The sequence below is a fragment of the Pipra filicauda genome, unplaced genomic scaffold (assembly GCF_003945595.2).
Source record: "Pipra filicauda isolate LSUMZ 115617 unplaced genomic scaffold, ASM394559v2 scaffold66_size7647185_pilon, whole genome shotgun sequence".
NCBI classification, from domain to species: domain Eukaryota; kingdom Metazoa; phylum Chordata; class Aves; order Passeriformes; family Pipridae; genus Pipra; species Pipra filicauda.
The window spans coordinates 2490967-2517855 of NW_024104831.1; the positions used below are offsets into that span (position 1 = coordinate 2490967).

Consider the following 26889-nt stretch of genomic DNA (forward strand, 5'->3'; position numbering starts at 1 on the left):
TTTTATTAAATATAGTTCGATCTTTTTCCTGCAGAAAATAGTATTTATTATTGACCGTTTCAGTAACCATTGTCAAAAGTTTAACTGTAGAGCCAGAGTTTTAGCCTGGCATGCTGGGTAAAAGCTGCTTTTTCTTTTGCTATGAAAATCATAATTTAAGATATTTGCTAATTATATAGTTTGATAATTATAAAGTTTTTCATGCACAAGCCTAGATTTTCTCAATTCCATGACTTTTTAGCCAAAATGTAAGATGTTTTGCTCTTGATCCTTTATTTTTTTTCACAAGCTAAAATTCTTACATACAGATCAATAATGTAATCCTTAAATTGCTCTAAATGGTACTATTATAATGGCAATGCTGATACAAGAAAATGTATTTTTTGTGTCAATATACGTCATGTTGTCCATGGGAGTTCAATAATTTCCCACTCTACTGGCAACCTTAAACATCCTCTAAAACAAATGTGGTAAATGCTTACTAGTAGCATGTAAATGATGAAGAGTTACAGATCCTTCTTAAAAAAGTAAACATTTATTAGTTTCTTCTTTAACAAAAAGAAGAAAAAAAACCCTGCTTTTCAGTTCAACTAGGTACATTGAAAAATCTTTTGACCAAAGTATAAAAGGAAAAAAAATAAATTGTGTGTGAATTGTTAGGAAATATGTTTTGATAACATCAGTATAATAGACTTATCACTACAGAAATATAACTTCCCTCTGATCTTTCTGTGCCTTTTTCTGCACTTTTTTCTGCTTCAGTTAGCTATTTCAACAAAGCTTTGCACTCTTGCAGCAAGTTCACCTTCAGAGAATAAACTTTCTCACTGAGCAGCAAAAATGTGTACAATTACTTACAATGAATTTTCCAGAAATACTTGAATGAATGGGGAGATTCTGCGTCAGCTTCTAGCAAAAGGCTTATCTAATGCCCCATGTGAATGCTCAGTGTATTGTTTTGATTAAAGCTTGAATGGAAAACTGCTGATCTGAGGTAGTACACATTATTGAAGATGCAGACAAAGCTGTTTTCAGATGTGTAAATTGCAAAAGTGTTGTTAGTAGAACAACATAAATTGTGTGCCGTTCCTAAGCTGTACAATATGGGTTCGGACACATGGCATATATGAATAATGTTTCTACTAAATTTATTTGCAAATACAACTTATTTGCAAAGAGTAAGTTTAGCAGGAATATCAAGGGATATGTGGGATAGCATTAGAGAAACCATTATCTCTGACTTTTCTGCTATATAGTGTTTTAATTTCTACACTCTTCCACCATATACCATCTGGTTTAGCTGCTTACTGTAACTTCACAGTGGTTCAGTTTCCTACAGTTTACACACTTCTATCTGTTTTATAACCAGCCTAGGATACTAATTCCATTGGTTATTACAATGCAAGGCTGATTTTTTTTTTTTTAAGTCTGCCTCCGGAAATGCAGACATAAAAAGCAAAATTACTTTGCTGATGAAAACACACTCATTCAGTAATGCAGAAAACTTGATTTCAATGGAACTACATTATCACTAAAAGTGTTGGGTTTTTTTTAACAAGGATGCAATTGCTTTACTGTTATTTACTTCACATGAAGTGATATACTTCATGTGTAAATGCATTTCATATGTTTTAACTTGCATATTAAAGGAAACTGATTTCAAAAACAAGGACAGGTTTTGAAACTATCTGCTGCCCAGCTCAAACCTGTCAGGTAATCAGATTGTTTTGTACTCCTCCTGATGTTCCACAGTTATAAATGAATAGAAGATATGCAGAGCCACAGGTGGTAAAAATGTTTGGAATAAACAGTAGCCCACGGTAGTATTATTGCTGCTGAGTGCTCTTGTTCAAATGACCATGTTAAATCAGAACACATGGTAAATCAAGTACTTGATAATTGATAATTCTCTGCATCGTACTGTTTATTTTTAGCAACCTGGTTTATACTTTTATGGAAATATATTTTCTTTTTATTTCCTTTTTATTTCCTTTTATTTCCTTTTTATTTCCTTTTATATACTGCTGTGTAGGAGTAAGATCCTGACGGGGCTATAAAGGGTACATTTTTTGCCAACACAAAATATTTGCCTTTTGGAAAATTCTTTGCAGGATCTATGAAACACTGCAGTGAATATTTCTCATGGCCTTATGAGAGTCTCATGATTCAGACCATGCAATAGAAACTTCAAACTTGTCCCATCTAACTGCAACACTTCATCTATGCCTGCTGTTCTTGAGGTTCACCTAAGGGTGGAGGGGATCTTAAATGATCCTACAAGGGCCTGTTGCCTGTCCCAAAGGTGGTTAGCCTCAGTATGTGTTTTGAAATCAGACCAAACTGCTTGGCTGTTAGAAAAGTGTGAATATGAGACACCCAAGTGTCAGGGCTCTACTGAGATCTCTCAGGTCAGAGAATTGCAGACAATTGTTCAGCCATGACATCTAGAAAAACACATACTGTTTGTAAAAGCTGGACTGGCAAAAGAACCATTGTCCTGGTCCACATTTTTAAACTGGAAGTTTTGCAGTATTTCCACAGAGACAGAATAATCTATTGATTTAAAAGGAACTGCTACTGATTTTAAAAAAGTAAAGAGTTAATTACAGGAAGGTCAAGGCTGCATGCTCCATTTTAATTAAGTGTACTCTCAATATTATTTAAAATATGCAAGTCAAATAGTCCTTTAAAATAAGGAAAAAAAGAACTCTTAATTTCCTCTATTTTAAACACAATTTTAAAGAAGTCCTCAGTGACAGCAACAAGATTCAGCTTGCAGATTGTGACACTGGAATTTAAATTTCCATATATGGATGTCTAGGTAGAAAAAAGTATCCACCCTTTCTAGCTGTTGGATCTGTTGGATACAGCCTGGACAGCTCACTTTGAAGCCAACACCCACACTGGGGCTGCTGAATGTCTCTAGGTTCTATACGCTGCCTTCATTATATTTTCACTGCCTCTAATGGAAAACCAGTCATCTTAAACTGTAAGTTAATTCTTACTTAAACAACTCTTAGGGTTTATACTATACATTTGTCATGGGCTTCTAAACCCACTTTCTGTGATACTATGGGGGGGTGAACAAATCCGTTCTCCAACTTCAGTACCAAATCCAGTATTTACTATAAATGTCCAAGAATTTGAGATAAATCATTATTAGGAAGAATGAGATCTTTTTTCAAAAAAGTCTGGTCCAGTGGGCTGATGATACATTTTCACTTTTTGAATGATCTTTCAATAAGAGCATATCCATCTAGAGAAAGTTTTCATTTCCAATTCATTAATGGTTTTAGTTCTACTTTTGTTCCTGATTTTTTTCAAGAGTTGAGTCTTCTTCATTAATTCTATATTCTATAAATTATTTTGACTAAATAACTTTAATACTATCGCGTGTTCATGAGCTTTCCCTTCAACTTGATGCACAACAGTGATGTTCTCTATTTTATTTCATTTTTTTGGATGAACAGTACAGTTTAAAAAAGAGAAGAACAGCTTCTCAGACTTTTAGGGGTAAATGGTTATCCAAATCATAAAATTTTGAACTGATGGTAGTTCTTGAACAGTGTGCAATTACCTTAATGCCTTTAAGTAATGTAACTTCACAGTCTACAGCAGTCTAATTGGGTACCTTTCTATACATGCAAGGTACAAAATATTTATTGTCAGTCAAGTTCCAGTCACAATATACAGAAGTGGAATGAAACCCGAAAGATATTAAAAGAATGCTTCCATAAGAATCTCCCTGTTTGGAACAAATTAAAAAAAAATAAAGAGATATACTGACTGGTATCCAGAAGAATGTTAATTACTAGCAATACAGGAAGCGTTTCTTTCAGATCAGGCTGTACATATATTAAAGTAGGAGAATTTTATATCTGTATCTCACATGCACTTGCCTGTTTCTGTTTGTACTGTGTGTAGCACTTCTGATGTATGATTCAGTTGACATAATATATACTTTATATATAGACATGTACATTTAAAATCAATATTTAAAATTCCTTTTAAAATAAGGTGAACATTATTTCCCACTGCTACAAACCATTTTTTATTGTTAATTCATGAATAATAAACCAGGATTTTCCCTTTTTTTTCAAGGCTGAGTATTCATTTTGCAAGATATAGATTACTTTTGCATAGCTATCAAGCGATAACACGGTAGCAAAGTTATGGAATGTTGTGTGATGTAATTATCCAATATACAATACAAGTTTATGTTCATTTTATTGCTTGAATTCTGAACAGCTTAACAGTCAGTCCATAGCAAATCTTGCATTAGAAGTCTCTAGTTAAACTTTTGCACTATGCTTAGTATTCTTCTCTACTGTTTACAGTTAAAACTTAGTAACAAGTAGGACAACTAAAGAGAGCGTTCTTTATACTATCCAAGGAAGAAAGGATCTGTTATTCTATTTAAATATACTTTGCTTTTTCTCTGTCTTTGGTTCTATGCGATGATTGGCTTAATGCAGAAAATCTACTCATTACTTAAAAGTTACAGTGAAACAGATATTTTTTCTGATTATAAAAATTAGGGCAAAATGTAAATACTAAAGGTAGCCTGCCCTCCCCCCCAAAAAAAATTGTACTGTATTTTTGAGTAGTTTGTTCAATCAATTTTTTGTAATGATTCTGTGGAAGGAAATTTCACTGTAATCTAATGGAAATTTACTTACTAGGTATAGACAGAAAGTTAAGTATGTGGTTTCATACTCATCATTTTCAGTGTTTCTGCATTTGTAAAGAGAAAGCCAGGAAGAACTTAAGAGACCACCCCCTCTGACTTCTGTGGAGGTATACACCTCCAAAAGATTGATTTTTCATTATTTAACTATTTCCAAAATATCTCTCAGCTGTCTCACCAAAATGTCTTAAGCCTATAGGAAATCATACTGCATGTGTTCTAGGTGTTATTCAGAAAGAAGCAGTTCTATCTAATTCACATTTGCACAAGACAAATGAGTGGAAGAGCAGAACTCAACAGAAACAGGAATCTCAGAGTTATCCTGCAAGTCAGCATCAGAACAGCGAAGTGAAAGGATCTCATGATTCTCACTGTGATATCCTGGTTTTTAGGTCATAAAATCTTTCTGATTCTTTATAAAAATGAATAACTAATTTAGTTTAAAAAGCACCTTGAAAGATTCCATTTGCTTTGCAACCTATCTATTTTTCATTTTTAATGTAGTAGCTGGTTGTTCCACAGGAGCTAAGTATCTACATCTCTTGGATCAACTTGGAATGTCTGGGAAAAAACCCAAGTATTCCATGACTCTGCAGTATTAATCAGTGTCCATTGCGCTTTTCCCATGATACGTTTTCTAAACAAAAATCAACTGACTAGTTGCTGTGCAGATACTATTCTGCTAGTAACACAAAGGGAAAAAAAAAGTAAAATCTTTCAGCTGTCATTACACAGCACCAAACTTGCAAATGACAGACCTATAAAACCTGCTATACATTCAGGGAACTCTTTGTCCAGACACAATCTCTTTTACAAAGCGTAAATTTCAGGAAGGGCTGGCTATTACAAGAATAAAAATCCCAAGATTTCAATAAGACTATTCATTACAGTTCCTTTCATATGTTTTTCTCTTAGTAGAATACAGTTGTCCTCAGCTATCTGATCTAGCTATTGCAAGGGAAGACTGCTGCTCTTCTTTTTCCTATGTTTTCTTTGCCTTTGAAAGTATATAAATTTAAGGGAGCCGAACTGTAATTAAACAATGAAATAAATTTTTTTTCCATTAAAATTATCAAGCACTTGATTCTGCTTCTTTTCTGCAACATATTCAGTCCCATTCCTGCTTATATATTATTTTGTCAAGGCCGTAGCTTTGGTTCTGATGCTATCGTTCCAGACCGAATATCAGTTGAAGTGATTGAGACTTTTTTATCTAGTTGGTATGGAATTATATTTTAGTAGCCCAGTGGGGAATTAGAAAAGCAATTACTTTTATTAAGAAGCTTAATTCAATGAAAAAACTTTTTCAACGAACTTAATTGTCAGCTCATTGTGCCACTAAAAAGAAATACAGGGCTAGGGCATCAGCAAAGCAAAGTGTTGCTTCTTTGCAAGTATTTGTACAGTGAGTGCTAATGATTTTGTACTTTTGTGAATTACAGGTCTTTCTTGAATTTTTAATCTATTAATTCAGTTCAGCTGGGAAAATTGGAATGTTTCTAACTGCAGCATCATTTACTATGAATATTTCATACTTTGACAATTATTCTGAATGCCTTTTAGTAAGAAGGTGTTTTTCAAGTACATTTTTCCTAAGAATTAATATTAAACACTTCTTATTCAAGTGCAAAGTTTGTATGCAGATGTAGTATCTCTGATTTTGACCAGTTACTATAGCTAACTTTTCATCACTGTTTATCTCAGGATCAGTAACATCTTGCTGTCTGCTTCCTGAAAACTGTCATCACTTTTTGAGTGATGACAAAATAGAATAACTACTAAATTTTACTAAATATTACTAAAATAGAAGAATCCCTACAGATATCTAAAATAAATAACTAACCCAGTGTTATATTTTTTTTCTAGTTGAGATTTTATTATTAGGAAAAAGGATTGCAGACTGAGAGCATTATAATGTGGGGAATATATCTTTGATTTTATCTTCCTTTTATATCTACATAAATATATACTCATATTTTATATATAAAAATATAAATCTCAAAATTCTCCTGAATTTATACATCATTAAACAAACTTTCCATTTCTTTGTGTTTTCAGGATATTTCTCTGTTTCCTCTTTGTCATTATTTAGTTTCTTAAAAATATGGAAAGTTAATATGAGTTAGTATTTGGAAGTTTTCAAGGCCAGGCTGGATGGCACTTAGAGCAACCTGGTCTACTGGAAGGTGTCCCTGCCCATAACAGGACGTTGGAATTAGATGATCTTTAAGGTCCCTTTCAACCCAACCCATTCTATGATCTATGATTTCATCTGTTTGCATCCATCAGTTTTTCCTCTGACCTCTTTATTTAACATTGTCTTTCTACTCTTTGCATATAAGTCATCAGTTTAATTTTTTTTCTAAGAATAAGAATAGAGTATATTTATGGAATTCTAACTAACAAAGATCTCTCCATTTTCACATATCAAGGATCCTATCTGTAGCCACTAATAATGGAAAAAGAAAATCACACCAACCTTCTTTATGAATATTCACTAATAGGGACTAATTCCTCCTGCTGTATCTTGAATAGTATAATTTAATAACTTCTAATTGATTACAGTTGTGACATCTAATTAAAACTTTAAAATAGTGTGAAGTGAAGGATATTAAAACTCTAACTGAGGTCTTTTCATTTACTGTGGTTTTCAGTCAAGTCAAAGCTCAGCATTTTTCCTAAATGCAGGGCACTTTTTCTTTAAGAAGGGGAGAAGCAGCTCTTGCGTACTTTCACTTCTAATAAAACTTGCAAATTTGGCCATTATGGGAATAGATTGATCCCTTGGGCTGAGAAAGTAGCTCAGTTATTTAAGAAGTAGCTTCGAGCAATTAATGGTTGTATCTGCATACTAAAATTGTTTTGCTGCAACATTTCTATTTTAAATGGAAATGTGTCACTGTATGGCCAACTTTGCCACAAGTCCGTAGTGAAATCTTGAAAAACCTGCAAAGATCTCAGTCTCAGGAGGGGCTGTACTGTAACTGTACAAACTGTACAATACTGTATTAAATCCTTATAGGGACAGAGTGTTTGTACAGCATCAGTCTCACAAATTCTTCTCTCCTGTCCATTTCCAAATGCTTCATGCCAAATACTTCCAGTGTCCAACAGACCTTGCACTGAGTCTTTGTAAATTAGAATCCCTATTCTTATGTGGAAGTAATCCAAATTGTCCCTGCTTCCCATTGTGTGCATGTGGGTCAGCTGACAGACCAAAGATAATAGGTAAGTGCTGCACTTATGCTGAAACCTTTCTCCCAGTCAAGGTGTTAAACTGAGTGTCCCTTACCTGCTTGCTCGTTGGCTTTCATAAAATTGACAAGAATTTATCATCCCTGAGATTTCTACCCTTCTGTTCTCAACTGTCTGTCAAGTTTAGTTGAAACTGACAACTGTATTAAAATATTACTGAAAGACAGATCCAAAAAGAAATAGGAAGACATAAACCTCCTTTCTTTTCTTTTTTTTTTTTTTTTCCAAAAGACCTGAGCCTGGTTAAAGATAAATTAAACCAAAATCCTCCCTAGTCATAATGTTATTAGATCATATGTTCACTTTTGAAGAGTTTTATACATGAGGAACACATTTTTTTAATTGTTATTTTACTTTAGAGAAGACTTCCAGCTTCAATTAGTCCATTAGTTCCTCTTGCCAATATGTACCACACTACACTAATTAATGCTACACAAAAGTATTTCTCTTCCAGAAGTGATCTTGAATACTTTTTTAAAACTACAATATATCAAGGCAGTCACGACTTACTTCCTGGTCTTTCCAGTTGTCCGACTTAATGAATTAATTTTTCTGTACCTAACTAGAGTACTTTCTTTGTTATTCCTGCTATCTGATTTCTATATTTGCTACCTGTATCACTGCTGAATTCTATGTTGTGTGTCAGTGTTAAGACTGTAATATATTATGATTCTGGTAGCTTATAATAACTGAATTAGGAGTGGATATAAGTAATAGCTACATCTATATTGCTCTTCTAAACCATTCCTGAAGAACCATCCTGCTAGGGGTTCTCTGTATGGAGGAAACTTTTGTTCAAATTATCTTTTCAGATTCCATGGACTCCATGCCACCCTTGCTAAGCTAGAGGTTACAAGAAGAAGTCCCTACTGCATACCAGCGAAAGTGCTTTTTGTACTTGATCTCCCTCCTCTGCCTTTTCTTTCTCCCTTTTTTTTTTCCTGCATTCTGCACTTCTTATATGATGAAATCCCTGGTGGGGAACCCATCTGACTCTTTTCATCTCTGCCACTGGCTTCTAGGAGGTGGAATAGGAAAGATAGTGTGGAGCAGACAAGAGTATTAAAACCAGTGCTGCCCTTCTTGTAGACAAAGTTCATTACTACATTACATTCATCATAAGTGAGTTCTGAACACGGACCGTAACAGATAGACATATATAAATATCAATCAGCAACTGCTGCAGACTCTAGAAAAAGAGTACAAAGGAGCATAGATGCATTTGTAAGAACACTTCAGCTATTTTAAGTTAAGCTTTTCTACTAAATCAAATGGGCATTAGTTAATAAAATGCTGTTTTATCACAGAATCATGGAAAGCTAAGGGGTTAGAAGAGACCTTAAAGATCATCTAGTTCCAAACCCCCTGCCATGGGAAGGGACATCCCCTACTAGAGCAGGTGGCTCAAGGTCTTATACTTGGCCTTGAACATTGCCAGGGTTGGGATGTCCACAGACTCTCTGGGCAACCTGTTCCAGCATCTCAGCACCCTCACAGTAAAGAATTTTTTCCCAATATCTAACCTAATTTTCCCCTCTTTCAGTTTGTACCAATTATTCTTTTTCCTGTCATTTACAATTCCTGACAACGAGTCCCTCTCTGGCTTCCCTGCAGGCCCCCTTTAGATACTAGAAGATTGCTATGAGGTCTCCATGCAACCTTCTCTTCTTCAGGCAGAACAGCCCCAACTTTCTCAGCCTGAAATATGTCTTAGTTTTTCGAACAGTAAAATCAGCTTTGCAAATAAAAATAATTCCATTAAATATTCTGTCACCTTTGTTAAAAGCTGAAAGTTGTTTTTAAAAGCAGAGTACCAATTTGAATAAGACTTGAATTTACACTCATCTCTAAAAAAAATGGAGCTGTACATTTATGATGAACATCATAGAATTAAAAAAAAATCAAAACCAACCAACCAAATGAAACAAAACGGGAGATTGTTGAACTTTGGTAATTGTAAGCAGTTTTTACATTTTCTGAAGGTGGTTCAGGTGAAGAGCTGGAGCAGGCCCTACGGATATCTTACACTAGAGCCCCATACCTAATTGCAGCTCTGATGGCTACTATTTGGAAATGTTGAGCAGGATATCTCCCTTTCCTCTCTACCAGGCCTACTTCCCTCAGTATCTATGTCAGGTGAAGCCTCCTACCTAAAAATCAGGGATCAATCAATAAAGAGTAAAAGTGGTGCATGATATCTGAAATTCCTATTCACAAGTGCTAAAACACTGTACCAAGAATAACTGTACGCAGGTGGATGACTATTCATGCATATGGAAATGTACAATATCAAGGAGGTAGTTTCCAGATAATAAGCCTGAATATAACTGATAGAAATTAGTAAAATTTTCAGCATCAGGACTGTTTTTTGTTCTGAGGGAGGCTGTGCATGTGTACTTATATTAGCAGACAGACAGAAGTAATTCAAGACAAAGAGACTAGTCTTGAAAATAAGGGCTCATCAAAGTGTTTGTTATACACTGAAACAGGCTCAGCATTGCAAAGCTATTAACACTAAGGAAGAGTTTAAAAATATAGTTAGGTCACGTAGAAAGAAAATTAGAAAGATGAAGGCACAACTTGAACTTCATCTTGCCACTTCTGTGAAGGATAACAAAAAGTTATTCTTCTACAGATACATCAATAGCAAAAGGAGGGGTAAGGAAAACCTCCATTCTTTGTTGGACATGGGCGGGAATATAGTTATCAAAGATGAGGAAAAGGCTGAGGTATTTAACACCTTCTTTACCTCAGTTTTCAACAGTAAGACAGGTTGTCCTGAGGACAGCTGGCTTCTGGAGCTTGTAGACAGAGATAAGAATCTGAATAGCCCCCCTGTAATCCAGGAGGAAACAGTTAGCGACCTGCTGAGCCACTGATGGATCCTCAAAGTTTTTGGGACCAGATGGGATCCACCCATGGTGATGAGGGAGCTGGTAGAAGAGCTCGCCAAGCTGCTCTCCATCATTTACCAACAGTCCTGGCTCGCTGCGGAGGTCTCAGATTATTGGAAGTTGGCAAATGTCATGCCCATCCACAAAAAGGGCCAGAAGGAGGACCTGGGAAACTACAGGCCTGTCAGCCTGACCTCAGTGCCTGGCAAGGTTATGGAGCAGATCATCCTAAGTGCAATCACACAACACCTACAGGATGGACAAGGGATCAGACCCAGCCAGCACAGGTTTAGGGAGGGCAGGTCCTGTCTGACCAACCTGATCTCCTTTTATGATCAGATGACCCGCCTGGTGGATGAGGGGAAGGCTGTGGATGTGTCTACCTGGACTTCAGCAAAGCCTTTGACACCGTCTCCCACAGCATTCTCCTGAAAAAGCTGGCAGCCCACGGCTTGGACAGGGGCACTCTGTGCTGGGTTAGGAACTGGCTGGAGGGCCGGGCCCAGAGAGTGGTGGTGAACGGGGCTGCATCCAGTTGGTGGCCAGTCACTAGTGGTGTCCCCAGGGATCAGGTTGGGCCCAGTTCTGTTTGATATCTTTATTGATGATTTAGATGAGGGGATTGAGTGTGCTATCAGCAAATTTGCAGATGACAGTAAGTTAGGGGGGAGTGTCGATCAGCTGGAAGGCAGGAGGGCTCTGCAGAGGGACCTGGACAGACTGGAGAGTTGGGCTGATTCCAACGGGATGAGGTCCAACAAGGCCAAGTTCTGGGTCCTGCACTTTGGCCACAATAACCCCCTGCAGTGCTACAGGCTGGGCACAGAGTGGCTGGAGAGCAGCCAGGCAGAAAGAGACCTGGGAGTCTGGATTGACAGGAAGCTGAACAGGAGCCAGCAGTGTGGCCAGGTGGCCAAGAAGGCCAATGGCATCCTGGCCTGGATCAGGAACAGTGTGGCCAGTAGGACCAGGGAAGTGATTCTTCTCCTGTACTCAGCACTGGTGAGGCCACACCTGGAGTCCTGTGTCCAGTTCTGGGCCCCTCAGTTCAGAAAGGATATTGAGGAGCTGGAGCAGGTCCAGAGAAGAGCAACAAGGCTGGTGAAGGGACCTGAGAACAAGTCCTATGAGGAGAGGCTGAGGGAGCTGGGGTTGTTTAGCCTGGAGAAGAGAAGGCTCAGGGGAGACCTCATCGCTCTCTACAACCACCTGAAAGGAGGTTGTAGCCAGGTGGGGGTTGGTCTCTTCTCCCAGGCAGCTATCAGTAAGACAAGAGGGCATGGTCTTAAGCTGTGCCAGGGGAGGTTTAGGTTGGATATTAGGAAGACATGGTTAACTGAGAGAGTAATCAGACATTGGAATGGGCTGCCCTGGGAAGTGGTGGATTCATCGTCCCTGGAGGCTTTTAAGATGAGACTGGATGTGGCACTTAGTGCCATGGTCTAGTAACCACGGCCGTAGTGGATCAAGGGTTGGACTTGCTCTCAGAGGTCCCTTCCAACCTGGCTGATTCTATGATTCTATAATTCTAACATATAATAAAAACTGCTAAAATTACTACAGAAAAGAGAAGAAGCATTAAATTTGCTGGTATACTCAAAATCTGAATGTAAAATGTTAGCCAAAACAGTGCAACTAAGGCAGTAGCAAATGCATGCATTGTACCTGATTTTTGTTAAATTTAGCTTTTAGAAGCAAACATTTCCTTTGCCACTTAGCTATAAGGTTGGAGTTTATATAAACCAGATGAATATACACACTCCCATGGACTCAGTTTATATTAGAAACCAAACCAAATCTGGTACTCCTTGCTTGCCACTGTATAAGTATTCATATCAGAGAAACTCATTGCTCCAGATAACTTCAGTATAGAAAAGTAAAACATATATAAGTAGTCAAAAGGCTTGCTGTAAAACTAGTATAAATGATTGATTTGATTATGTAGGCAAACATTTAAAATCAATTTCCAAGTATGTGGTTCTTGCATCTTGCTGCTTAATGCTAAATTAAGCTAATTGAGCTCTCGTTCTTTAAAACTTTTTAGAAACCTAAGAAACATTAGAAACATATTCATAACGGCTCTAGTTTTCATAGCTGGGACATTATGGTAATTCATGCAAAAGCTGAACTAGAGTCAAAGGCAAATTTGTAGCATAATCTTTTAAGCAGCTTTATCTGATAGACCTTTCAGAGCATCTCCAGCAGGTACTCACATCATCTTCAAAAGCGGCACCATTTCTTTTTTAAAATTTGTCAGGAGAATGAGAAAATGACAACATCAAAATCCGAAGAACTTGTTTCAAACCTTTTCTGAAGGGGTTCAAAGCCCTTACCTTCCCTATGCCAGAATTTTAACATTCAGTCTGGTCTTGATGGAATCTGTCTCTGTCACTTCTTTTGAGGTAAAGAAGAGAAATTTTATTGCATCAGAATTCAGTTCAAAACATGGTTTTATAGACCCCCATGTGTGGAAAAGCATCCCAGAAGAAACTGAAGACAAAATTAATTCTTGGCCCCTCTGGAGGAGTACCAGTACAGTACCATGCCTGGGGTTTTGGTCCTATTCAACTTTTCTGTGTTGGTCAGCATTCACAAGTAATGAAGGTTGATGCATTATCTTCTTGTGAGGCGAAATTTGCAAGTTTGAGGAAGAGAAGTCTGGACTGGGGCACTCAGGTCATGTACTTCAACCACTGGGCAACTCTGGGCAACCTGCTCTTGGTGATGTTGACTGAGCCAGGAGGCTTGGAACAGATGACCTCCAGAGCTCCCTTCCAACCTCAACCATTCTGAGATTCCACTAAGTTTTTTTGAACATTACCTCTTTCCTTTGTGGCAATATTTATGAGTAAAAAACCAATTCCCCCGTGGTTTGCACAGACCTTGACTGTGTGTTTACAGTGGAAATGATTGAAACGTATTATATTTAGTCTCTGAAAGGTGACATAAAAGGAAATAGCCCACAGAAGTCCTAGGCATTGATCTGTTAAGTACCAACAAAAATAAGGAATTTGTGGACATCTTTACAAGTAGAACTTTAGTTACACATGGATTTTTTTTTTCTGACTGAATATTTGAGGTTTGTTGTCCTAAGGGAGGATTTAAAAAATTGCAGTCTTAAATCACAGTGTTGGTTTTATGTGCATAGATCCTGGATGTCAAAGTCAAGTAGTTGACCACCAGCAGAACTGAAGTATACAGCAAAACTATCTAAGCATGCCACTGAGTGCTTTACTTACAGGACCTTCTGCTCTCAAAAAAGACTTCCCCTATTTTGATCCTATTCATGTGGAGTAAATCTAAAATAAACTATGTTTGTATCTGTGACAGTGCAACTAGAAGAGAACTTAACTTTTAACTAGCATGTCTCGTAAAACAAAATACAAGCCCAAAAAATGTATTGATAAATTTCTACATTTTTCCCTGAAATCTGTATGTGAATATGTTCCCAGAGAAGTGAGTGAAATATTTTTTGTTACATACATGTTGAAAATGCTAAAAGACACGAACATTTTAATGATAGTAGGCAGTATTAAAAATAAAAAAGTTTATTAACTTTAAAAAAATATTTATATAAAAATGAGTTAATTAGTATTTATAGTGTAACACTGATGTGTATTTTATATATAAATATTTCTAAATATATCAATGAGGAAAAACAGCAGTACAAGGTACATAAAAGTAAAATGTATGTTCCTGTAGGGATCTACTGTATTTAAAAGATAGCAAAATATCCTTTATTACATTGCTACAGAATACGTTATTCAATTTGATTTAAATAGATCCCTGACTTTTCAGCAAAACAAAACTCAGATAAAGAAAAGAATTCATAAATTCCACCAAAAACTGTACAAGAATCTGAGACTCAAGGACTATAAATCGAGTAGGTGTTTGCTAGCCACTATTTTCCATTCTTGATTTCACTTTTTTTTCCTGATTCTCTTAAATCCACCCAAAGTTTCTTTTTGGAGACTGTTGGTGGCTTCCTTTTTAGTAACTTGAAGGAAAAATTCTTTTCTTTTTTTTTTTCCCCTTCACCTTTTCTGCTTTTCCTACTTAATTTTCACTGATACGAACAATTTTTGGAGGCATGTTCTTCTTTGTCTTCATTCCATCAGCCCTCTAGAAAACCTTTCTTTTAAAGTAATTAAATGTAATAAATTCTGTTCTTATTATTTTCTTTCAATTTCCTTTAACAGATAAGTCTTCTTAACGATTTCTAATTTATTTCATCTTTCCAAATCTAAACACTCTGCCTTGCTTTTAAGTTCTGTTCTCTTTCAGTCATAATAATACACATACCTCTTGAGTATGTAGCATAATGGTACAAAACCCCTAACTCTAGATGCTGATTGTGTTGTTAATTATTCTCAGCAGTCAGGTATACTCAAGTTAATATAGTTTGATATATATGTCTAGCTTATTTACATAGCATATTTCCTTCCCTCTCTTGTTTTTCAAAAAAATTTCTCTCCTGAACACATTTAATGAAAACACAAATGAACTGGGACTAATTACTTAGTTAGATCTAACTAGTTTGAAATGCAAGTTTTGAATTCTTCTATTTCACCTGACTGTTTTATGACAAGTTATACTCAAAAAAGTGAGTAACAGGGATATGTGTAAGTTTTAATTTCATCTGTACTTTAAAATAGTTTCTTATAATTCACTTTCTGATGCTCATATTTTATATGTTGCTTTTTCAAGCTAAGGAAAATTGTAACACCATTAGTTCTCTATGTATTCTTTTTCCTCTCTTCTCTTTCCCTGTGCTGCATCAACCAGGAAAATATGGTTTACATTGAGAGTATTTTCATGGAAATTCCTAGATTAAATTAAACCCATGAATCCTTCCTCTGTTTTTCTCTTCATTATTAATTCCTTAGCTCTTTAGTCAACTCTATCCTTCTTTCTCATCTTTGTAAGTTCTGCACCTTTGTTCTTGGTTGTAAATCATTTTGTACTAATACCTGTTTAATTATTATCTGCTAACTATAATCTGTACTGTGTCTGTGGCAGACACATATTCTGTTCTATGTTGCCACTGTCAACCCTTAAATCTAAGGAAAAGTAACTATTCTCACTTCTGTTCTGTTTTGTTCCTCTCATGAGAAATAATGTAGAGAGATGATTCTTAGAAATTCCTTCTGTGTATTTATTTTTTTAGACATGACATCTTACTGTTGTCCTTTCATTGATCTACCTGCAGGAAGCGCATATGCAGGCATGATGTTAAACATAAGTAGCATGAGCAAAGCAAAATTTAGAAGAAATTTGGAAAACAGAGGAAGAAAGACACTAAACCCATGAATCCCTCAATGTCTTTCATTTGGTATTTTAGTGACAAGAATCATCTCTGCACCAGATTATTACAGTGAGTGAACTAAAAGCATCTAACTTTAATAATTTTGTCCACCAGTTTTTTTGATTACAATTGACCGGAGATTATATTATACTTCAATTGCACTTGCACAAAGTTTAAAATATAGCAGAAAGCCTTCCTATAACAAATTACATTGGTTGTTGAATGATAAATAATAATTCTGCCATACGTGTTAAAATTCAACAAATGTTTAAGGACATGTCATGTTTTTTCACACAGTTGAGACTGTTCAGTAAACATACATATGGTAATTAATGTATTAAAACCATACTTTAAAATATAAAGCCATATTTGAGATATTTCATATAAATATATCTCTTTTTTAATGTCTGCTAGACATATGCTTCTTTTTTTTTATATATATATAATGAAAATTATATATATATATATAATTATATATATATTATATATATATATAATGAAAAGTAATGAAAAATTATGCATGTTACTGTTATAATGCTACATCCAGAAACAGACATTTTGCCCGTTACTTCCTGCCCCAGTAAAATACTAAAAGATTTTTATAGAGCTTAGTAGTCTTTACTTTATAGTTTCAGAATGACTGAGCCACTAGACATCTGCTTCTTAAGTAATCTTTAACTAAATAGTGTCTTTTCAGACTGAACAAACATTTCTCATTTAGTATGACTAAGAGCTCATTCCTGCATCCAGTTGAAACAAATAGTATCTTTCACGTAAATTTTATTAGCTTGTCAACCCACTGCCCACTCATACCTCTAAAAATCCTCCCACTGACTTTAGATGGTTTGTCCAAGGTCCATCTTTGAAATAGGAATGACAGAAGGAAAAAAACCATGCATATGTACATGGAAGACAAGAATGAGAGTAAGTTATATAAAAAAAAATAGCTTTAAATTCACTGAAAGGTACTCAACTATAATGCCTTTGTCTTTACTTCATTTATACTTGTCATTCCTTTCTTTAAAGTACAAGTGATGACACGATGAAACCAGACAAATCTCTTAGTAATTCAAGCATTGTTTCACTCATACGACAATGTATAACCACTGGCTCATATACAATTGTCCAGTCTGGCAAAAGGAAGACTTTAAGGACACCTAACAGGAGCCAATGGAGTTAAACCCATGAGGAGTCTATCACGAAGACAGAGACATGCTCTTCATAGTTATGCGTGGTGGGAAGACATAAGGTTATGGTCATAAGTTGAAATGAGAAGGTCAGACTTGATATATGGAAAAACTTCTTCACCGTGAGGATACTCCAGCACTAGACCATGTTGCCTGTAGAAGTTATACAGTCTCTGTCCTTTGAATAAAGCCCCTTAGTCTGGCCTCAGATTTAATTCTTACTAAAGATGTCCTGAGAGTCTTTTCAGCCAGAATTATTCTATGATCCAGTTTTCAAGGTATGATCCATAAAACACTGGATGGAGGGGGCTAATGACACCCCTTGTTATTGTCCAGGATGGTATTGGCTTGCTTTGCTGCCAGGACTCAATACAGGCTCATGCTCAGCTTGCTGTCTGACAAAATTCCCAAGCTTTTTCAACAGAGTTGCTCCCCAGCCAGTCCCCATCACTGAAGGTTTTTATCTTCCGTAATGCAAGGCTTTGCATTTGTTCTTGTCAAATTTCATAAAATTTCTGTCAAACCTTTCCTCCAGCATGTCTGGGTCTCTTTGGATAGCAATCCTGCCCTTAGCATGTCAATTAGCCCTCCTAATTAGTCCTCTTACCTGCAGACTTGAAGAATGAGTACTCCTGTGCGTCCTCCAGGTCACTGGTAAAGATGTAAGGACAGACCCTTAAAGATGTAAAGATATATCCCTGGATAATGACACTTGCTATTGGCAATTAGATAGAGTACAGTGCATTAACCCAACCATCCAATCAGTTGCACACCCATCTAGTTTCCACTCATACAGTCTGCTATATCCCAGCTTGGACAGAAGAATGTTGTGGTGGAAAGCATAGAAAGCCTTGCAAAAGCCAAGATAAGTACCATCCACTTTTCTCCTCTCATCCATATATTCAGTTAGTTCATCACAGAGGACAGTCAGATTTATCAGGCTAGATTTACCTTATAGTGGGTTGACCCTGACTGGATGCCAGGCACCCACCAAAGCCACTTTATCACTCTGCTCCACAACTGGACAGGAGAGTGAAAATATAACAAAGGTTCATGAGCTGAGATAAGGACCAAGAGAGATCACTCACTGAAAACCATTGTGGGCAAAACAGGCTCATCTTGGGTATAATAATTGAATTTATTACCAACAAAATCAAAATAATAAGATAATATAAGGATAATAAGAAGTAAAATAAATCTTAAAAACATTTTTCCCCCACCCCTCCCTACTTCCCAAGCTCTACCTCTTCCTCCCTTAGCAGTGCAGGGAGACAGGGAATAGGGGTTATGGTTGGTTCATCATATGTTCCTACCACTGCTCAGGGTGCAGTCCTTCAGGCACAGGCTGCTCCACTGTGGGTTCCCCACAGGGTCCCAAGTTCTACCGGGAAATCTGCTCCAGTGTGGAGTCCTCTCTCTAGAGGTCAGCAGGTCCTGCCAGGAGCCTGCTCCAGCATGGGCTTCCCATGGGTTCACAGCCTCCTTTCAGGCATCCACCTGCTCTGGCGTGGGTCTCCTCCATGGGCTGCAGGTGGGTCTCTTCATTGCCATGGTCCTCCTTGGCCTGGAGGGACACAGCTGCTTCGCCACGGTCTACACTATGGACTGCAGGGGAATCTCAGCTTCAGTGCCTGGAGCACCTCCTCCCATTCTTCTTCACTGAGACCTTGGTGTCTGCATAGTTGTTCCTTTCACATATTCTCACTCTGCTCTTCTCTGGCTGCAATTACATCTGCGCAATATATATATATATATATATTTTTCCCTTCTAAATATGTTTTAACAGACTCATTACCATCATTCCTGATTGGCTCAGCTTTGACCAGTGGTGTGTCTGTCTTGGAGCCACCTGGTGTTGGCTCTGCTGGACATGGAGGAAGCTTCTTGCTGCTTCTCACAGAAGCCACTCCTGTACCTCCCTGCTACCAAAACCTGGCCATGCAAACCAAATACAACCCTTAGTAAATTCATGTAGGTTGTTCCCACGCACTCACCTGTCCTTCATATGACTCAAAATACTTTCCAAGAGGACTCAGCCTAGAATTCTCCCAGGGATAGAAGTGCAACTGACTGATCTGTAGCAGTTAGATTATCAAGCAAATATGATTGTATGTCAGTGTTAATTCAAGAGGTGTGAATTTAGATGCTTTCAGTTTTACATCTTGATTGCATTAATGAAAGAATAGCTAAAGATTTGGCTAGAGTATCTCGTATACTGGATAACAAGCCCACAATCAATAATTCACCTAATTAATGTAATTTCCTCTGTTTTGCCAACAGTCCTTGATTTTCTCAAGTACAAATGTATGCTCTGTGGCACATTTTCCTATAGATTTTATACAGATATATATTGACTATCAGTAACATGAGTGGCAGCAGACCTGCAAATGGCTCTGCGTATTTCACAAGAATCTTTTCTATCTTGAACAGTGCAAATAAATATGTTACTGTATGTGTCACATGTACTATGCATACTGTTCTATATTATATTCTTATCACTACAATAACTAATTTAAAGTAATGCAAGCATGATTTATGAAAGGTGTTATTTCTGACAAAATGGTTTGATTCCTCTTTGGATCCTTATTACTGATTGCTTGTGAATTTGCTGTTTCTGGAAGGGAGTAACGTAGTCCATCTGTATATTGACATTTTCTGATGAAAATACACGAAGTATAAAATTACTATGAAGAAAGATGTTTTCACTATATTCCCTTTTGTCTACAAAAACCATCATATAGCATAAAAATTTCCTTAGTTATATGAATAAAGTTTTGAGAAGATTAATTTTTTCTTTAACAAAGTCCATGAACTACATTTGTTTCTGACAACCATATATTCTGAAACAGGTTTTCTTTATATATAGCTTGCTGTTACCTCAACTGATTTCACATGGAGTCAGACTACTTTTCAACAGTTTGTACCTGTGACTTCGTACAGTCATGACACCACTGAAGTCAGATTTGTAAGCCTGAACCCCGTTTCTTTCAAAACCACTAACATACAGTAACTGCAGATGACTGATACTGTTGCAATGTCTTAAAAGCAAATAAAAAGTACTGGAGACTGAAAATTATTTTTGCTGTTAAGGTTCTTGAGTTTGGTGCTTTTTCCTTTCATGAATCATATCAAAATTTAGGGTCCCAAGTTCATCATAGTTTTATTAAATGAGCATCTTAAAGTCATGCTCAGCAACAAAATTCATTTAAATATCTAAACACAGATCTAAGTATATAGCATAATAAATTTAATATTTAAAATTCTGGCTGTGGTTTCTAGACATCTGTTATTTTCTTTTCTGTGAGGGAGTGAGCTTTTAAGAGACAAACTTTTTGCATAATCTGTTTATGGTAGGAACTTGATTAAAGGAGGAGAGGACAGGAGCATACACAATTTGGGAAGCATCCTGCTTCTGGAAGAGGATGATGAAGCTTTGTATTGAAACCAGAACAAAGCTGCTTACACGAACGTGTCACTCACAAACAATTGCATTGAGCTCTGTGCTGAGGAAGCTTTTAGACATTAACCATAATCCATCCATCCCCATCCTCTACCTATTCTCAAAACTGCACATAATGCAACAATGTTTCTAAAGCTAGGCATGGGGGTAGCAATCTCCTAAGTATTTTCCAGTGGAAAAAAAAGTCCTAATGTTAGAATCCTTCAGTTTGACATCTTTATATTGATCTTTCACAGCTCAGCCAAGCAATACAGGGTGGCTTTGGCCTCTATTGAGGGTTGCTGCTTTTCTAAGGCAAATGAAATGTTTAGTGAAGGGGTTAACTTTCCTTCTTGTGTCATAAGACCTTCAAATTTAACTTTGGAGTTTTAAAGCTACAAATGTCATTGGAGTTGTCATCCCACGCTATACATGAACTTGAGGGACCTTTCCATTTCAATAGGAACTGAAGTTGAACACTGTTCTACTATGCAGCAGAAGAGAACAGTAAAGGCCCAACTGAAGTAAGTATATGGAAGTTATGCACAACATAAAAATATGTATTTTTAATTGTGAACATAATCTTTGGTAGGAATTTTCTTTTTTTATATGACCTTGTGCTTGACCTTTTATATGACCTGAGAGTGCTTGAAAGTGATTTTTAAGGCAATAGGGTCATTCAAAATCAGTCCACTCTCCCTCAAACCACTAGATCAAACATTTTATTGCAAGGCCTATTAAATTTTTGTGTTGTATTGGAATGATTGATCACAATTAAGTATCTACTCCCTGTATTTCAGGGTTTTGATCCATATTTAGTAACTTGTGGTTGAAATATACTGGGACTAAATTCCTTCCCTGGGAGAAAAAGAACCTCTTGAAATCAGCGTTTTAAAGGGAAAGCTATATATTAAACATAGGGGACTAAAGCCAAGTACTTGACATGTGCTACTATGAAGCTGCTGTTTGGAAAGATATTTATAAGGTTGACTACTGGATGAGAATTTAAAGTCTAATGTCTGTGATACTACATCTCTGAGAACACATTATTCCAAAGTTCCAGAAAAATTGTTGTTTCTTTTGGTTTTGTGAGCATATGAGGAGAGTGGAATGCATTGATTTAAACAGGTTTTGAGCTTATTAGAGACCATCAAAACTATATCAAAATGAAATTTTAGTTATGAGTGCCTTTATATCAGTGTATGTTATAAATATGTATTTGTTGCACCACATAACATAAAGTTGGAAGAAGGAAGAATGGATAGAGGTACAAAAGAAACAAAAAACGCTGGTAAATGTTTTTTATTTTCAAGCTTCTATAGATTTATTATATAAAATTATTAGCATTTATAAAATAAAATTTTATTTATTATATAAAATTATTATCACTGCTAAATCTCACCTAGATTGCCTGAAACACCCTTCAAAGCTGAAGTATTTTAGTGCCATATTCCAACAAAGTTAATTTAAACGGGAATTAATAGTCACTATAATTAACCAAACCATCAGATTCACAACTGATGTTCTGAGGCTAATCCGGCCACTCAAGACTCGGTTAAGATAGAAGTTTGGCAGTGTTACTACTGCTTAGAAATCTCTCAGTGTCTCAGAGAAATTTCTTATGGTCAAGACAAATTGCCATTAAACACCCTGGGAATCTGTCACTGAAAGTTTGATCAGCTCCGTTGTTCCCCAAGTGGGAGGCACTGGCACAAAGATATCAATTTCCATGCCATTGTTGCTCGGGTTGCTCTTCTATTTCTTTTCCGAGTAAACCTGCTGAGGTGTTGCTACCCACAGAGAGGTTCCGAAACAGGTGTTGGAGGAAAGGGGGGGCACAGGGCAGCATTCCGAGCAGCGAGGTTCGCGAAGGTCTCTCGGCAGGGACGGCCGGATGGAGGCTGGCGAGCGGGGCACAGCGTGTAGCTGCTGAAAGTGGCTCCCGGGCGCGGAGCCGGGCACTGGGCTGGCCTTGTCGGGGGCCGGCGGCTGCTGGGGACCTGCCGGAGCCGTGGCAGCAGGGGCGCAGCCTCTCCTGGCCCCTCGAGCCGCGGGCTCCGGCGGCGCAGCGCCCGCGCACCTGCCTGGGAGCGGCTCCGCGGCCGCCGCTCCTGCCGCGGGGCGCAGGTACGCGCGGGGCCGCCGTGCAGGTGCGCACCGCCGGCCGCGCCCGGCCCCTCTGTGCCCGGCCCCTCCGTGTCCCGCGACTGCGCGGGGGCGGCCGCGGCCACAGCCCCGCTGCCTGGCAGCCCGGGGCGGTCGCCACCTGCGGAGAGACCCGGTAAACTTTGGGTAAGTGTTGCGCGGGCGTAGCGCCTATGCGCGCCCTGGAGCGGGTGGAGAAGGAGAACGGAGCTCTGCGGAGCGGTGCGCTGCTCCTGCCGCATCGCCGCCCCGACGCGGAGTGGCCGCGGGGCCGCGGGGTAGGCGGGCGGCGCCCGGGGGATGCGGGCGCCGGACAACAGGTACCGCAGCTGCGCGGGGGGCGGGAGGGGCCGCGGGAGGGGTGTCTCTGTGTGTGTGAGTGAGTGTGTGTCGCTTCTCCCCTCCCCCCTGCTGCCCGACCGGGAAGGGGGTGGGAGATGTGCTGGCGCACCGCCGCTTAAAACCGCGCGGCCCGGAGGCGGCTGCCTGTTCCCGGGAACAGGGCGGCTGCGGGGTCCGCGCTGTGCCGCGGAGGGCGGCGAGAAGCGGGGCAGAGGGCGGCGGTGACCCCGCGGGGCCGGGCCGGGAGCGCTGGGCTGCGGCAGCCAGCGGCGGGGCGGGGCGGGGGGCTGGCGGCGGTGTCGCCGCCGTCGCTGGCGGTGGCCCGGCTGGATGGCCGGTCCCGCGGCTGCCCAGGGCGCCGGGCTCGCTCGTATCGCAGGGCCGCGCGTCCCTCCGCCCGCATCGCACTGCAGTAAGTTCGCGAGTCGCTGGTCGGCCGAAGTGGTCGCAGCCGCGGAACTGGGAGGGGGGTCCGTGGTGCGCGGGTGTGTGTCTGGGCGTAGTGAAGGGGCTAGACTGAAAGTTGTAGCTAACCGTGCCGTATTGAATTTGTCACGACGTGTCGCTTAGATTTCTTGTTGCTGCCAATTTGCCTCGTTGACCTACATCACTTTGCTCAACCCCAGCCAATGTCCTGATGCTGCCCCTGATAGCCGGGTTCAAAACGGTGAAGTGTGAGGCATCCAGTGTGGATGTGAACAGAACGAGGGCAGGAAACAAAAGATGCAACTAAAAACTTACGCTTTAAAGGCTGGTCTTCTTAAACTTATTCTTTTTTTTTTTTTTTTTGGTGAGTGCATTGTGAGTATCCTGCTTTGGAAATGGATTAAAGGTTTTTTTTTCAGCAGATTACTGTATTACAGGTATTTTTTTTCCTCCCTAGCTGAACAAGCACGTTGTAGGTCTTCAGTTCTTCATTCTGTTTGACTGTTTTTCTACAAATTTAGTGAAAACTTTATTATTTTTCAAAAGCATTTTTATCTGGTTGATGTAGGTTTAGAAAGACGATGGAAAACTTATACAATCCTACCATAAAATAAAAAGGCAGTGCAACAGGGTGGGGAAAACCAGTAATTGTAGCAGGAGAAATAGTCTTTTTAAGTTTTCATAAAAGGCACTCAAAATTTCCTACTCCCATTTAGGTCAAATAACCTAAGGTAGCAAGGTAATAATTGCTCTTTGCACTTGAATGGTATGATGCACGTATTTAGAAAGTCATTATACATCCGGAAAAAAATCCATACCAAGAACCTAATGTGCATTCCCAAATGACTGGACTTGTGCTATGCTTTATGGATAAAATGACAGGAAATAAGTCCCTTGTTTTTCCCCAAAGTGGTAATCTGGTATTGCTCAGAGCCTGAAATGCCTGTCTGGTAGAGAAGGAAAACAAGCATCAAGAAACATGGGGCATCACGAAGCAACAGTTTCCTCCAGGGGCTTATGTCATCTCTTGTTCATTTGTCAAGTTAGAAGGACTTCATTATATATCATGGTAGAGGAGGCCTGGAACAATTATTCAACAGTCTGAAATGGTTTTGGAGTGATATGTGTTATGCTATGGATTTGAAATATTTGGGTCCAGTTGTGTTTAATCTAATTTAGGTGCCTGCAAACAACAGAAGTTGCTACTCTTAAGCAGGTTTAGGAAAAATTATGCTTTCTGTGTTTGTTTAGGAAGAAGGAATATATATGAATTGTTACTTTCAAGCTCCAATCATCTTTTCTAAACACCTTTAGGTGTCTTGAACATTCAAGGAACAGTGTTCAGTAGCAATACATGAATGAAGAGATATTTTTTAAGCCTTTATACAGTTTGAAAATAATAAAGTTAATAATTGTTTTGAAGAGCACTAGACGTCAGTTTTTTACTTAGAAGGAGGTTCTGCACTGTTTCTGCTCTGGAACTAAGTGTCATTTAGGTACCACTTTATGGGACAGGTCTAGGTACCTCTTGCAAATGGAATGAGATCACAGAAACAGGAATAAAGAGGAAGATAAGAGTTGTAAGAAACCTGTTAGAGCAGCATTTCGATAAAGCAGGGTGTGAATAGCACACCTCAGAGTTAATACTGGAAAATTTCAATCATTTGGCTGGATAGCTGGACTGGACTTCTTTTGCTTTGTGTGCGTGTATGACAGCAGCACTGAGTTCTTGTGAATGGTACATATAGAATGAAAGATAATGGTTTGAAGTCATGCTTCATATTAAATGTAATAAAAATTAACAGCATATAGGATAGAATCATAGAATATCTCAAGTTTTAAATGACCCATAAGGATCTTAGAGTCCAACTCTCTGCTCCTCACAGGACTACCTAAAACTAAACTATATGACTATGATCATTGTCCAAACGCTCCTTGAGTATAGATGATATATGATGTTTAATTTTCTTTGAATTGTTATGATCTTTATTAGATCATTGATAAACTAAGCCTTCTGCATACACTTTTAACAAGTCTTTTAAAGCCTGGATTATTTCTGGTGTTTCCTTGGTTAAAGTTAACTTTGTTGCAAAGAGCACTTTACATTATCTTTATATTCAGTGTATCTTCTCATCTTGTGTAATGGTAGGAGTTGTGGATCCATGTAAAAAGTGTATGATGAAACATTCCCATCTGTATCTGGAATTCTGGAAGAGTGGCAACAATCAGAAGGGTTACAGAAACAACAGGTCTTGTTTTGTTGTTTGATGTGAGGGAGCAAAAGAATTTCAGCCAGACTTTTACCTGTGGAAAGGTCAAGGTACTTGTGAAGGACACTGATGTTTATTTTAAAGTCATGATAGAGCTCTCTCAGTGAAATCTGGGAGACATCAACAGAGTGCAGTGCTGTTGAAGAACAGGATGCTGGCCTCCTGAAATCATTATTCCAACTCCCTAGTTCTTGTTTTTATCAAGTAAAGTTTGCAAGCTGCTTCAGGAGTTCCCAACTGAGCTTTGCAGTACTGACTAAAGTAAAAAATAAATCAAAATGTACTGGGCCTTGCTCTGAATGTCATTTCCAATTTTTTTACGCTTGTGCAGAATAAGTTTTAGGTCTTATTCTGAAGGAATTTTAGCATTTCACAGCCAGTTCAGTCAATAAGAGATGGTATAAAAGGTTAAAAAAATCTTTCTGTGACAACAATTCCACATAAAGGATCTCTTGACCTTCAGTAGAGTTTCTTCAGGGAGTCCATTGTTTCCTGTGGCACTTGCAAAATAATTAGTAACAGTAGTAGTAGACTTAGGGCAATTACTTGTCCAGAATTTTAGTTTTTCATTGCAGTATTTTATTAATAATTTTCTCTTTGGGGACTACTTTTATAGCTAAACCAGCAAATTCACAGTACTTCAGGAAAGCTGAAGAAGTGACATACTGAGTCTCACTGAGAAGAGTTTGATGTTTTTATTTATTCTTAATACCTTGTCTAAAAGAGTGAAAAAAGTTATAAATTTGAAACTGGTATCTTCAGTTTGTCAACCTGACCCAGTTTTCTTGACACTAATAATGCTCTTCGTATGGGTAGAAACAATCTGATGCAGGTAAGGTATTTTGGCTAATTTGGGAAGTTGAGAAGTAAATATTTATATATTTAGTTGGAATTGAGATGAGTAACTGTCCCCAAACACCCTGTAAAACAGCTTTAAGC

At 38.3% G+C, this 26889-nt stretch overlaps 1 protein-coding gene across 7 annotated transcripts in view; it reads left to right on the top strand.

The window, feature by feature from the left end:
• DGKB (diacylglycerol kinase beta) overlaps positions 1–26889 on the top strand; it is a 386692-nt gene that overhangs the window by 26861 nt on the left and 332942 nt on the right. For 2 of the 7 annotated variants that reach the window (XM_027723228.2, XM_027723237.2), the window contains exon 1: positions 23377–23666. The exons of 1 other annotated variant lie outside the window; for it this stretch is intronic. The gene's annotated coding sequence lies outside the window, so the exon portion shown is untranslated. Of the gene's footprint in view, positions 1–22936; positions 23060–23184; positions 23233–23375; positions 23667–26889 lie in introns of those variants that run through there. 4 more of the 7 variants (XM_027723230.2, XM_027723231.2, XM_027723234.2 and 1 more) reach the window with 4 other exon arrangements.